Here is a 12,807-nt window from a genome sequence, read left to right as displayed (position 1 = left end):
CTCTGCAGACCAGGCTTATCTCAAACTCACAGAGATCTGCCTTCCTCTGCCTCCTGAGTGCTAGGACTAAAGGTATGTGCCACCACTGCCTGTCCCTAAATACTATTTTTTATTTGAACTTTTTTGGTGTTGGATAGTAAATGAAAGCCCTAGTGCATACTAAGCACACATTCTACCACTGAGATAAACCCCTGGACCTAAATTTTATTTACTCATTTATTTAGTTAGGTTGTTTTAAAGACAGGGTATCACTATGTAGCCCAGGTTGTCCTAGCTCAGCCTATAACAGTCTTGAGCTTCCTGAATCTGGAAATATAATCATGAACCATTATCCCAGACAGATTTTATTTATTTGGGTGTGTATGTGTGTGTTCATATTCATTGTGTGTGGGTGCATATACCTGTGCACATGTATGTGTACCTGTGTGAATATGTATAAACCCAAGGTTGACATCGATTATCTTCCTAGATCACTGTTACCTTATGTATTGAGGCAAGGTCCTTCAGTTGAATCCAGAGTTTGCCATTCAGCTAATCTAGCTCCCCAGCCTGATCCTGGGGTCTCCTGTTTCCCCTCTCGCCTAGCATGTATGTGGGTGCTGGGGTCTTCACTCTTGCTCCACTGAGCCGTCTCCTCAGCCCAAATTTTATTTTAAAAAGGTATCTTTGTAGAGATTTTCTTTTTCTACAGACAAGGGGCTGGCCCTCTGACCTTGCAGACTTTTGATGTTAGGAGAAACCAGCACTGGTTTTTTTTTTTAATTTTTATTTATTTATTTTTAAAAATATGGAACGCTTCACGAATTTGCGTGTCATCCTTGCGCAGGGGCCATGCTAATCTCTGTATCGTTCCAATTTTAGTATATGTGCTGCCGAAGCGAGCACCAGCACTGTGTTTTTAAGGTTCCGTTATGACCAAAAGGACCTGAGCCACAATGAAAACTGAATCCAGTCTGGGGACAGACCGTCTTTCCTTTTACAATGTTTGTGATAAATCGTGTAAGACTGCCAATCAATGACATAAAAATCCGTCAGCTGCTGCCTGGAATGCCGCATCAAGAGCACGGTGGCCATCTTGGCTCAGTGGTGGCTGGGGAATGCGTTCATAATGCCGTGGTGGCAGTGGGGACAAGAGTGAGTGGATGTCCGTCATCTGGAGAGCAAGCTTAGTGTGGGTGGAGGTCGCTCGGGGGTGCGTTCTCTCTGGGGTCACTGATGGCCTCCTCCACCTAAGCCTGTCATCAGATCGCACGGTATTCTCCAGGGGGCTTCTGGCATCGCAGTGCGGGACGTAGAGTCTAATTGAAACGGGAAAGAGCGGAAACCTAACGGTGCATGAAATTAACAGCAAGTGCTGGGAAATGCCATGCAGTCCTGTATGTTCTGGGACAAGGCAGTCATCACAATTGTTTCATTGGAAGAGAAGTGCAAAGCAGAAAAAGCCTGTGTGCCCATGGATCGAAAGGACCGCCACTGCTCTCTCAAGTGGCGGCTCTACCATCACCACACAGCACCCATCGGGTGCTTCACAAGTGAGTGGGGCTGGGGGCTGAGGGGGGCAAAAGCTAGAAAAATCTCCTCCTATGTGCATCTTCTCTCATTCTCTTATTTAGCAAGTACAGAATATTTCTGATGTGCCTACCACCCAGTTATAAACAAGACATAGTCTTTGTTCTCAAGAACTTACAACTTCAGTAGGAAGTCAGGAGGGCCATTCAAAACCCATCTGTCTGCCCTGTGTTTCCCTTCTTTGACCTTAATAAACCTTATCTGTGGTGATTCTGTTAACAGCAAGATTCATCAGCAAACAGTAAATGTTTGTAACATTTCAAAAATTGAGCCTCCAGTGGGGAGATGGCTCAGGCAGTAAAGGTACCCGCTGCCAAGCCTGACGACCTGAGCTCAATCCCAGGACCCACATGGAAGGAAAGAACTGATTCCCTCAAGCTGTGCTCTGACCTCCTCATGAGTGTCATGGTGTATGTGCCCTGACACAGGAGAACACAATAAAAGATAGATAGATAGATAGATAGATAGATAGATAGATAGATAAATTTAATTAAAAATAAATAAAATTGCAAGGTGGTGGTGATGCGTGTCTTTAATCCCAGCACTCAGGAGGAAGAGGCAGGCAGATCTCTGAGTTTGAGGTTAGTCTGGTCTATAGAACAAATTCCAGAACAGCCAGAAATACACAGAGAAATCCTGCCTCAAAAAACCCAACCAGTCAAGAAACAAATAAATTGAAGGGAACCATTGTTGGTGGTCACAGCAGGCAGAGAAGCAAAGCTTTCCCTTTTTTTTTTTTTTTCCGAGACAGGGTTTCTCTGTGGCTTTGGAGCCTGTCCTGGAACTAGCTCTGTAGACCAGGCTGGTCTCGAACTCCCAGAGATCCGCCTGCCTCTGCCTCCCGAGTGCTGGGATTAAAGGTGTGCACCACCATCGCCCGGCTGCAAATCTTAAAGAGATGAGAATGAACCCTTGGTCTAGACTGAGTTTGTCAACTTGGAACAAGACTTAGGGGAGCCTGATACCAGGCAGTTTATTGCCAATAAATTTAAACAGTATAATTTGGAAAAAGGTTTCCTGGTGTAATACACTTCCTGGTGTATAAGGAAACATAGTTACATGGAAACTTGACTCAGGGTACATGCCATTTCTTCTAAGAAGATGAGTTCTAGAGATAGGCTACCTGTACTAGCTTAAGGGTCTAGGAAAGGGTCTGGCCAGGTCTCAGTCATACAGTATAAAGGTCATTTGGGCTATTGGCCACTTCTGGTCCTGGTTGTGGGAGTTTGGGGGAGCCTGGCTATACAGATAATGTAAGGGCCATTTAGACTCTTATGCGTCTCCAGTCTGGTTGTGGGAGTCTCTGGCTATATTTATGTTATATTATAAATGATATGTTATATCATTTATATTCCTACCAATGTTTAGTCCTGGTTGTAGGAGCTTGATATGGCCTGGCCCAACAGATAAAGCAGGTCCCTGGCTATTAATCACTTCCAATTCCCAGCTTTCTGGATAGAAGATCAGGTTTTACATATTTCCCCTTGGAAAGACAATCCTGTGTACTTCACATTTCTGGTCTCCCTGGAGCTCTGTGGGCACAGGGATCTTTGTGCTGTGCTCCCAACAAGAAATAAGATTAAAAACTGACAAGAAAGAGCACACTGTTTGGTTTTCCAGTGCCAATCAGCCCTGAGACCATGATACAGGTAGCATTATACAGACAGAACAGCTTATTTATGCATATACATGTATATACATAAATATTTGCAAATAATACTTTGTATGAAAAGAGGCCAGGAATTCAAAGCAGAGTGGGAAGGGTTTTATGGTAGGGTTTGGAGGGAGGAAAGAGAAGGGAGAAATGTTCTAATTAAAGGACGTCAAAAATTAAAAAGAAAAGATTGAATCTTGAGTGCATAGATAATAAACGGAGTTACTGCCATACCACTTCCATTGTTGGGGCTCAGCACATGACACCCAAAGTGTGATGCTTTGATGTGATGAGCTGGAGAAACAGTCTCTGAACTAAGATGTCGATACCACAGAAGACGAGATGCATGTCACAGAGAGAATCTACAGATCAACCATCTCAGCTAAAGCCCCTAGGAACAGCACCTCGGGCCATTGCCTGCTCTCCGGGCTCAATCATTTCTCCAAAGAGCGTGCACCACCTTTTCTGTGTTACTCAGTTTCTTTTGGTCACCGTGACAAACATCCTGGGAGAAATCAATGAGAAGGAACGAGAGAGCGTATGGATCATGGTTTCAGTTCATGGTCACTTGCTTGGTTACTTGGAAAGCTGCTTGTTTCATGGGGGTCAGGGAGCAGAGAGAGCTTGTTTTACTACCAAAGTCCTTCACGTGAAAACTATTAAGCTAAGAATCCCTAAGTAGATTAAATCATTCATGAAGTCAGAGCCCTCACGAGTCAATTATCTTCCTAAAACCAATCTCAGAACATGAGCTTTGGGGGGGGAATAGTATCTAAACCATAACATCTAATAAAACTGTCCAGAACTACCCCATTGCCTCCTCCTCTTCCCGGTATGAAAGGCTGTTTGAGATTCAACCATGTGACCTTTTTGTAGTTTTGTAGTGCTGGGAATTGAACCCAGGACCACATACATGCATACCCTCTAACATTCTAGCACTGAGTCGAATCTTTTTCTGAGTTTCACGTGTTCTAGACTGCCTGCCCTAATTAGATGTTTTGTCAATTTGATATCAGCTGGAGCTGAAAAAATGCCTCCATCAGATTGTCTTGTGGACATGTCTCTGTGGCGTGTCAAAGACTGGTGTGGGAAAGCTGAGCGGTGGTGGTGCACACCTTTAATCCCAGCACTTAGGAGATAGAGGCATGTAATCTCTGTGAGTTCGAGGCCAGCCTGATCTACAAAAGCTAGTTCCAGGACAGGTTCCAAAAGCTACAGAGAAACCCTGTCTTGAAAAACAAAACAAAACAAACAAACAAAAAGATTGATGTGGGAGGGCACAGCTCACTGTGGGCAGTGCCACCCTCTGGGCAGATGGTCCTGGGAGATATAGCATCCTACTGACTGAGCCATATTCCAAGTTCCTTTAGTGACTATCTAAAACTTTAAAAACTTTTATTATTTTGTGTATATGGGTGTTTTGTTAGCAAGAATTTCTGTACACTGTGTGTTGGCAGTGCTCTTGGAAGCCAGAAGAGGACATGGGGCCCCTTGAACTGGAGCTACAGCCTGCTGTTATGAGCGGCCATGTGGGTGCTGGGGATCGAATCTGGATCCTCCAGAGTCACCAAGTCGTCAATCTAGCCCTGTAAGTTTTTTTAGAGGGATGGGGGAGGACCTCACTGTGTATCACTTGGCTAGCCTAGAATGTGGTATATACACCACGCTGATTCAGAACTCACAGAGATCCACCTGCCTCCATTCCCAGATTGCTGGTATTGAAGGTGAGCGTCACCATGCCAACCTTAAGTGATTTCTTAATTTAATGTTCTTATTGGCAATATAAATAGCACAGACTGATAGGGTTTAGACCTTCACAAATAAAATTGCATTGGGCTTTCAGGAAAGGAGGCTGTGAGTCAACAGAGTTTCTAATTATCCTGAAAAGATGGCTCACAGAGCTGTAGTTGCATAAAGTACATGGATTCAGATAAAAGCTAATGCTTCTTTGAAAAGAAATGTATAGTTCACACAGACACTCGCTCATGAATATTCATAGCAGCATTGTTCCTAAGCAAGAAGTGGAAATGGCCAAGATGTTCATCAGTTGACATATCAATACACCGATTGCAGCATCTGCACAATGGAATATTTGCCAACAGAGGACAATGTAGTGCAGATGCAAGCTGTACCAGGGGTGAACTTTAAAAACAGTATGCTATAAAAAGAAGCAAGTCACAAAGTGACACAGAGACAGAATGTTGATTGGTGTAGCAGGGGTTGGAGAACGGTGTGAAGGATGACTGTCTGATTGGTACACAGCTACCTTTGGAGGTGATGAAAATGCCTTGGAACTAGATAAAGAAGACGGGAAATGCCGCTAGGGGTTGGAGAGATGGCTCCAGGTTTAAGAATACTAACTGCTCTTCCAGAGGACTTGCATTCAATTCCCAGTACCCACAGGGAGGCTAACAACCTGTTGTCATTCCAGTTCCAGGGGAGCCGATGTCCTCTTTGGGCTTAGTCAGACACTGCAAGCACTTAGTGCATAGACTTGCACGCAGGCAAAACACCAATACTCATAAAATTGTCAGGAGCCATTTCAGGTTTCTCCTTTCTCACAGGGCCTTGAAGTAAAAACCTTGAGACAGAAAACTTAAAGTTAACTAAAACATTGTGTGCTACCCTTGGAGAGTCCAGCTTCAGAGGGCACCACAGAGTGTCTTCTTTGTTTGCTGCTTATCACTAACAGCAGTTGCTCTAGCCACTGACCTTGCAACTGCCTGGCTTAGCTGCCTAGCTACTGAGCCCCTCCTTTCCTTTCCCCCTTCCCCAGTTCCCTCTGCCCAAGCTCCTCACCGAGGAGTATATAAGACATAAAACTTGCTTCAATAAACGGATGCCTTGATAAAAGAATACTGCTTGGCGTCTGTTTCTCTCTCGTGCCCATGTCTTCAGATAGATAGTGCCTCTTCAGACCCTGGAATAACTTAGGACCTGCTGGGCGGGTCATAAAATAAAAGCAAATAAATTCTTAAGGAAAAAAACTACTAAGTTTTATTTTATTTTTTTAAAGATTTATTTATTTATTATGTATACAACATTCTGCCTCAATGTATGCCTGCACACCAGAGGAGGGCACCAGATCTCAGTACAGATGGTTGTGAGCCACCATGTGGTTGCTGGGAATTGAACTCAGGGCCTCTGGAAGAGCAGTCAGTGCTCTTAACCTATGAGCCATCTCTTCAGCCCCCCTAAGTTTTATTTTTAAAAATGGCTAAATTCAGGCTGGGAATGCTGCTCAGTGGTAAAACCCTTACTCAACATGCATACTTTTGAGCACACACACACACACACACACATACATGCACACACACACAAAGACGCACACACACACACGCACGCACACACGCGCACACACACGCACACACACGCACGCACACGCACGCACAAACGCACACACACACGCACAGACACACACACGCACACACGCACAGACACACACACGCATGCACACACGCACAGACACACACGTACTCACACACACACGCACAGACACACACGTACACACACGCACACACACACACACGCACAGACACACGCACACATGCACACACGCACAGACACACACACGTACACACACACGCACACGCACGCACACACGCACAGACACACACACGCACACACACACGCACACACACATAGACACACACACGCACGCACACACACACGCGCACACACACACGCACAGACACACACACATGCACACACGCACAGACACACATGTACTCACACACACACACACAGACATACATACACGCACACACACGCATGCACACACGCACAGACACACATGTACTCACACACACACAAGTAAGTAAAGGAAAGTAGTGAAAGAGATCAGAAAATGTTACCTAAAGTACGATACTCTTAAAGCTTGTTGCTTTATAGCAAGAAAGTTGAGGAGCTGGTTACAGGCTCTCTCTGAGCTCTCTTTATATATCTAAGGAGGGACCCTCCAAAAGGTGCTCAGTTGCCATGAGTCCCCTACCCAGGAATTTCATAAACCAGAAAAGATTAACTGGGTCACAGGAGAGGAGACAAGAAGTTGACTTCATGCCTGGTCACCGGCTCTAAAGACTGTTCGCAGACAACTACCGTCTCATCTGCACAAGGCATAGGTACCACAGCCTGCTTCTCCCCACTCTCCCTAACTTGTGCCACTCCACAGACGCCCCAGGCTCCTGCAGGCGTAGTTCTCCTGCCTCTGACTCTCACATGCTGGGATTACAGGCCAGCAGCCCCAGTCCTCTCTATTGGTCAGGATGCTGTATAAGCTTTAATCGTCTGACCTTCCCGGAGTCCCATGTTTATGGGGACTTTTATGTGTATGCAGGTCATTAAGATGTTTTAAAGTTGCCTGTTAATATGCCTTATGTCTATTTAATTTGTAGTGCAGCCAGACAATCTAGTAAGGGAGAGGCTGTAGAGCACTTGCTTAGCATGTATGTACAAGGTCTTGGAGATGGTGATCCACACTTGTGATCACAGCACTTAGAAAGCCAGGAGAATCAGGAGTTTAAAGCCAGCCTCGGCTGCAGAAGAACAAGTAGGAGGCCAATTTAGACGACATGAGACCCCATTTGGCGAAAAACAACAATACCAACAAAACGAGGTCTTAAGATATTTTCCCAATAAGCAAATTCCTTCTCCCACTCCCTTGTCTCACATTTCCATGTGAGAACCAGACACTCTCAAGGAGACCGGGGCCAAGAGCCATACAGAAAGCCTGGGTTCAATACCCAGCATCGCACAAACCGGGAGTGGTGGCATAAACAGTAATCAGAGGTTCAAGGTCATCCTGGGCCACATCCTGAGTTTGAGGCCAACCTGGGTTATATGAGACCATTTTTTATATATATATATATATATATATATATATATATATATATATATATACAGAGAGAGAGAGAGAGAATAAAGAAAGGAAAGAGAAAGAGAAAGAAAGAGAGAAAAGAATGCTTTCTTAATTTGTGTGAGGTAGGTCTGAAAGAGAGAAAGGAGAAATACATGGGAGACTATGGAGGGAGAAAAGGGAAGGGGAAAATGATATATTAATCTCAAAAAATAGGAGACATAATTTTTAAAAAGAATAATTATTACTCCCACCTCTTTAGCATGGTGATAGGTCAAGCTACCATTAAGACAGGCCATTAACCCACCCGACTGGATTTAACTATTCTGAAGGGAAGAGACAATGCCGTGCCATTCTTTTGGTTGGGAGGTAACAGCTTCCCCTTAATGGGCCCTCAAGTGTTACAGGGGCTGCACCCCAGCCCAAGGTTTGGACTGAGACCCAAACTAGGATCTGCTCACTCTTTAGTTGGGCAGTTTTTACCTGAACATTATACACGACTGTCTGGAATGGCTCTAAAATCCACATAATAAGTATCTTAAATGAGTGGAGGAGAGAAATAGTATTTTCATGGAAGAAAACAACAATGAGGCTTATGAAGAGTATCAACTCTCAGTGAACCGGCTGCGTTCTCCACAGCAAGCCTCTGACCTCTGTTTACCCGCTCCACCCAAGTCTGCTCAGCCCCTCGGAAGCTAACTAAAACTGCCCTCCTCTGTGGCTTCTTTCACAGCCGCTTCAGCACCGATGGCCGTTCCCGCCTCTCTTGAAGTTCTGCAGAACTCTAGCAAAAACCCGTAGATGGAAAGAAGAGGTTACCCCGTTGGCTACGTTTTTATCCGCCACCTCCAGACAACCCGCAGTGACTCCTCACAGAGTAGAACGGAGCACAGTGTTGGGGAGGCCTCCTGCCGCCTCTGACCCTCACCCCGCCCTCGCTGGAGTGCTGCAAGGCATTATTGTTAGCTGTTCTGACTGAAGAGGAGAATTGCACGCACTCTCTGTGTGGTTTAGACAGCAGCACTTCCTGTGTCTACTGGTACTACCAAAGTCTGGAAAATCCCGGCAGTGACTCCTCTGTTGTTTGTTCATTTGCTTGTTTTTTTGCCAAGGAAGCAAGTAGTACAGACCTCGTTCTGTTTAGAGGCATGTGTTTATGCTGTCATGACTTTTTATGGTCCCCAGGAATGCAGCGTGCAGTTAGGACAAGAACACTCAGTAAGTACTGGATCCATGCTACCACATCATCTCTAAAGGCTGAAGGTGAGCTTGCTCACAAGCAGACATATCTGTTCTATCAGGCGTGCCCTGCCTCTGACCTGCTCCCAACCAAAATCACAGGTCTCTTTGGGATATTTTCTGAAAGTACTCTCTATATACATACATACATACATACATACATACATATCTTTATTTTTCAGGTTTCTCTGTGTAGCTTTAGAGCTTGTCCTGGAACTCACTCTGTAGACCAGGCTGGCCTCAAACTCACAGAGATCCATCTGCCTCTGCCTCCTGAGTGCCGGGATTAAAGGAGTGTGCCACCACCGCCTGGCTGAAAAACCCTATTTTCAAAAGACCACTGTACTCTTCTTTTATAGTATCATGTTAGAGGATTCTAGAGAATGATCCAAGGCCTGTGCTTGCTAAGCATGTGGTTCAACATGGACCTACATGCTAGTCCTTAGAATGAAGTTTTTAAACAGAGAAAGTTGTCTGTGGAGGATAATTAAATATTTCTTTATTAAAACAGGCGGTGATGGTTCACACCTTTAATCCCAGCACTTGGGAGGCAGAGGCAGGTGGATCTTAGTGAGTTCGAGGCCAGTCTGGTCTAGAAAGGGAGTTCCAGGACAGCCAGGACTGTTAGAGAGAGAAACCCCATTTCAAAAAACAAATAAACAAACAAAAACCCAAAATCTCTTTATTGAATGACTGAACACAACTGAACACATGAATAAAATTTTAAAAAGACTGAAAACACCTCCAAGATAAGAAGTGTCTGTAGATCTTAAGTGCTTTATGACTTTGGCAAGAAACCAACAGTCAAGTCTTTATGTCAAGACCAAGCTTGCAGGGTACAGAATCCTCCCACAGTAAACGCAGTTCTTTCCCTGTCTCCCCAGTTCTTAGAAGTACTATGGCTTAGGTGGTAGTGACTCTAAGCTCAGCATACGAAGAGTTACAGACAAAGAGGGCTAGGCTAGGGAAACTCCCTGGGTATTGTGTCTGGAAAAATCTATGTCACTTAGTGGTATTACTAGTGCCATTGCCCACTCACTGGGAGTGTGTGTGTGTGTGTGTGTGTGTGTGTGTGTGTGTGTGTGTGTGCGCGCGCGCGCATGCGCGCGCAGGTGTTGGGGACTGAACATAGAGCCTTACGCATAATAGCCCAGTACCCTCCTGCTGAACCACATCCCCAGCCCACTTGATATCATTTTGAAGAGGCAGGAAATGTACAGAGATACGCGATAGTTCTGGGGATTTTGTGCTTTGTTCCATTTAGTTCATGTTCAGGATGGAAAGGCATCGAGAGAGCCACTCCCTCCTCCTTGATGTCATCCTGCTTTAGAGAAAGCAGTTTTTGTTCAGGTTCCCAGGAAAGGGCTTTGCTGCCTGGTGAGAAACACTCTTCTCCCTACTCAAGAAGGAAGTCTCTCCTCAGGCAAGAAGGGAAGAGCCATGCACAGTGCCCAGGCAGGCAGGGGGAGAGCTGTGTCTCCGAAAGGAGAAAGGAATGACTTTTGGGGGTTACGAGCCTCTTCTGGAAGCTGTTGTTGACTCTATTTCGATGTGTTTTCTGAACCCTGCAGAAATGCAAAGATAACTAAGCACCTGGCAAGTGTCCTGAGCCGTGAGCTCAGCATTTGACCTCACCAGGCTGACGCAGACGGAACACACAGAAAAATGTAAAGTCCTATTTGGTTGTACCAGGATACTAGAGAACGGCACGTATCTTCAGAACATGAAAGGCTCAGACTCAAAGAGAACAGCAGGCTTCAGTGATGTACACTAACTCAGAGCCACTTCCTGATCGTACAACCACGGGCACATGACCTGATCTCTCAGGTTCCTCATCTCTAAGAAATAAACACTCAAACTAAATACCTCCTCCTATGCCTCCTAAATGATAGGTTTATAGGCCTGTACTATCACTTATATGCGATGGTCCTAATCTCCTAAAATACACACACACACACACACACTGCACTCCACATGATAATTAATTTCTATACGCTCTGTTTCCTCATTCACAGAGTGAGAAAGATACAGACTCTGCTCTTTGTGTTTATCGTGAATGGTAGACAAGAAGTGTACATTACCTAACATAGCCCCTGACATAAAATATTCTATGCAGGTGTTACTAAAGTAGAGTTCTTAGGGCTAGAGATGCCTTTGTTAAAGCATTGAACACTAAAAACGTCGTATGGTGGGCTGTGTGGAGGGAGGGGGTCCAGTGCTCTGCAGGAGCTGTCAGGCTTTTGACCATCGTGCTCATGAATTAACACTGACTCAAGGGAGAGTCAACGTCAGAGATGGGTTAGTGTTTTAATAGCCAATAATATAGCCTCAACTCAGCTTCTGAGAACGTGTCCATCATAGTACCATTTGTAATCGGACTCGGAGGATTTATGACTTGTTCTGTTATAACCAACCCCAGAAACAGCTCGTTTCCAGGCGTTTGTGCCACCCTGTGCTACTACTGCTCATGTTAGCTGGCTTTCACGATAATACATACCTGAAATAATCAACTTAGGATAAGAAAATGTTGATTTTGGCTTACAGCTTTAGCGGGCTTGCCCTGCGGTTGCTTAGCTCCGTTGCCGATGAGTATGTGTCAAGGCAGTACACCATGGAGCGATTCTCCCCACCTCGTGGATGGGACTCGAGGTGAAAAAGAGGAAGAAACAAATATTCCACAATTCCCTTCGAGGACACATACCAGTGACCTAAGAACTTCCATTAGGCCTCTCTACTTCTTCTTCCTCCTCCCCCCCCCTTTTTTTTTTTCATGAAACAGGATTTCTCTGTGTATCCCTGGCTGTCCTGGAACTCACTCTGTAGACCAGGCTGGCCTCAAACTCACAGATCTACCTGCCTCTGCCTCCGGAGTGCTGATATTAAAGGTGTGTGCCACCACGGCCAGGCAGGTGCCTAGCTTTTTAAAAATTTAATTAATTTATTTATTTTCTCTACCTTGAAAGGTTCCACTACTTTTTAATACATCCTATGACAAGCCTTTAGCACATGGGCATCTGGAGGCCATTTAACTTCCAAATAATAGCACAGCCATGTCTGCTATTCGCTGCTCACTGTAACAGAGATGTGGAATGAGGTTGCTGTTGTTCCTGTGGCAGGCCTTCGGCTATTGAGGATGTTGCCTTCTCAGGGATAATGTCAAAAAGTCCTGAGTTATTTGACCAGAGCTTCAACCCTATTTTAAAAACTAAGGTATCATTTGTAGCCTTGGAGACATCTTAAGGACACCCGTAGCAACCAGCCTACATGGCCCCAAGCTGCCGTCCAACTGTAACCAACGTGGGCTTCTTCCAGCAGGAGCCAGGCAGGTGGCTCCCCTTGTGTGTCCTAATGAGCGCATACCACTCCTCCCCTGGCACATCTCAGGGAACACAAGAGCTCCAAGCGTTAGTGATTTCCCTCGTGTAATTGTGTTTCTCATGATAATTCCCTAAACACGGCAGCAAACTACTGTCCTGGGGAATGTATGTGG

At 45.2% G+C, this 12,807-nt stretch overlaps 1 non-coding gene across 1 annotated transcript; it reads right to left on the bottom strand.

The window, feature by feature from the left end:
* Window positions 1-781: 781 nt before the first annotated feature.
* On the bottom strand, window positions 782-885 carry LOC121453725. The gene has a single exon (XR_005975047.1). It is a non-coding gene; the product is annotated as a U6 spliceosomal RNA (small nuclear RNA).
* Window positions 886-12,807: the final 11,922 nt, after the last annotated feature.

Source organism: Microtus oregoni, unplaced genomic scaffold (assembly GCF_018167655.1).
Source record: "Microtus oregoni isolate MIOR12 unplaced genomic scaffold, Mior012 000011F_ref0000422, whole genome shotgun sequence".
In the NCBI taxonomy this organism is placed as follows: Eukaryota; Metazoa; Chordata; class Mammalia; order Rodentia; family Cricetidae; genus Microtus; species Microtus oregoni.
Note: the sequence above shows the minus strand (reverse complement) of the source record. Positions and strands in the feature narration are given on the sequence as shown.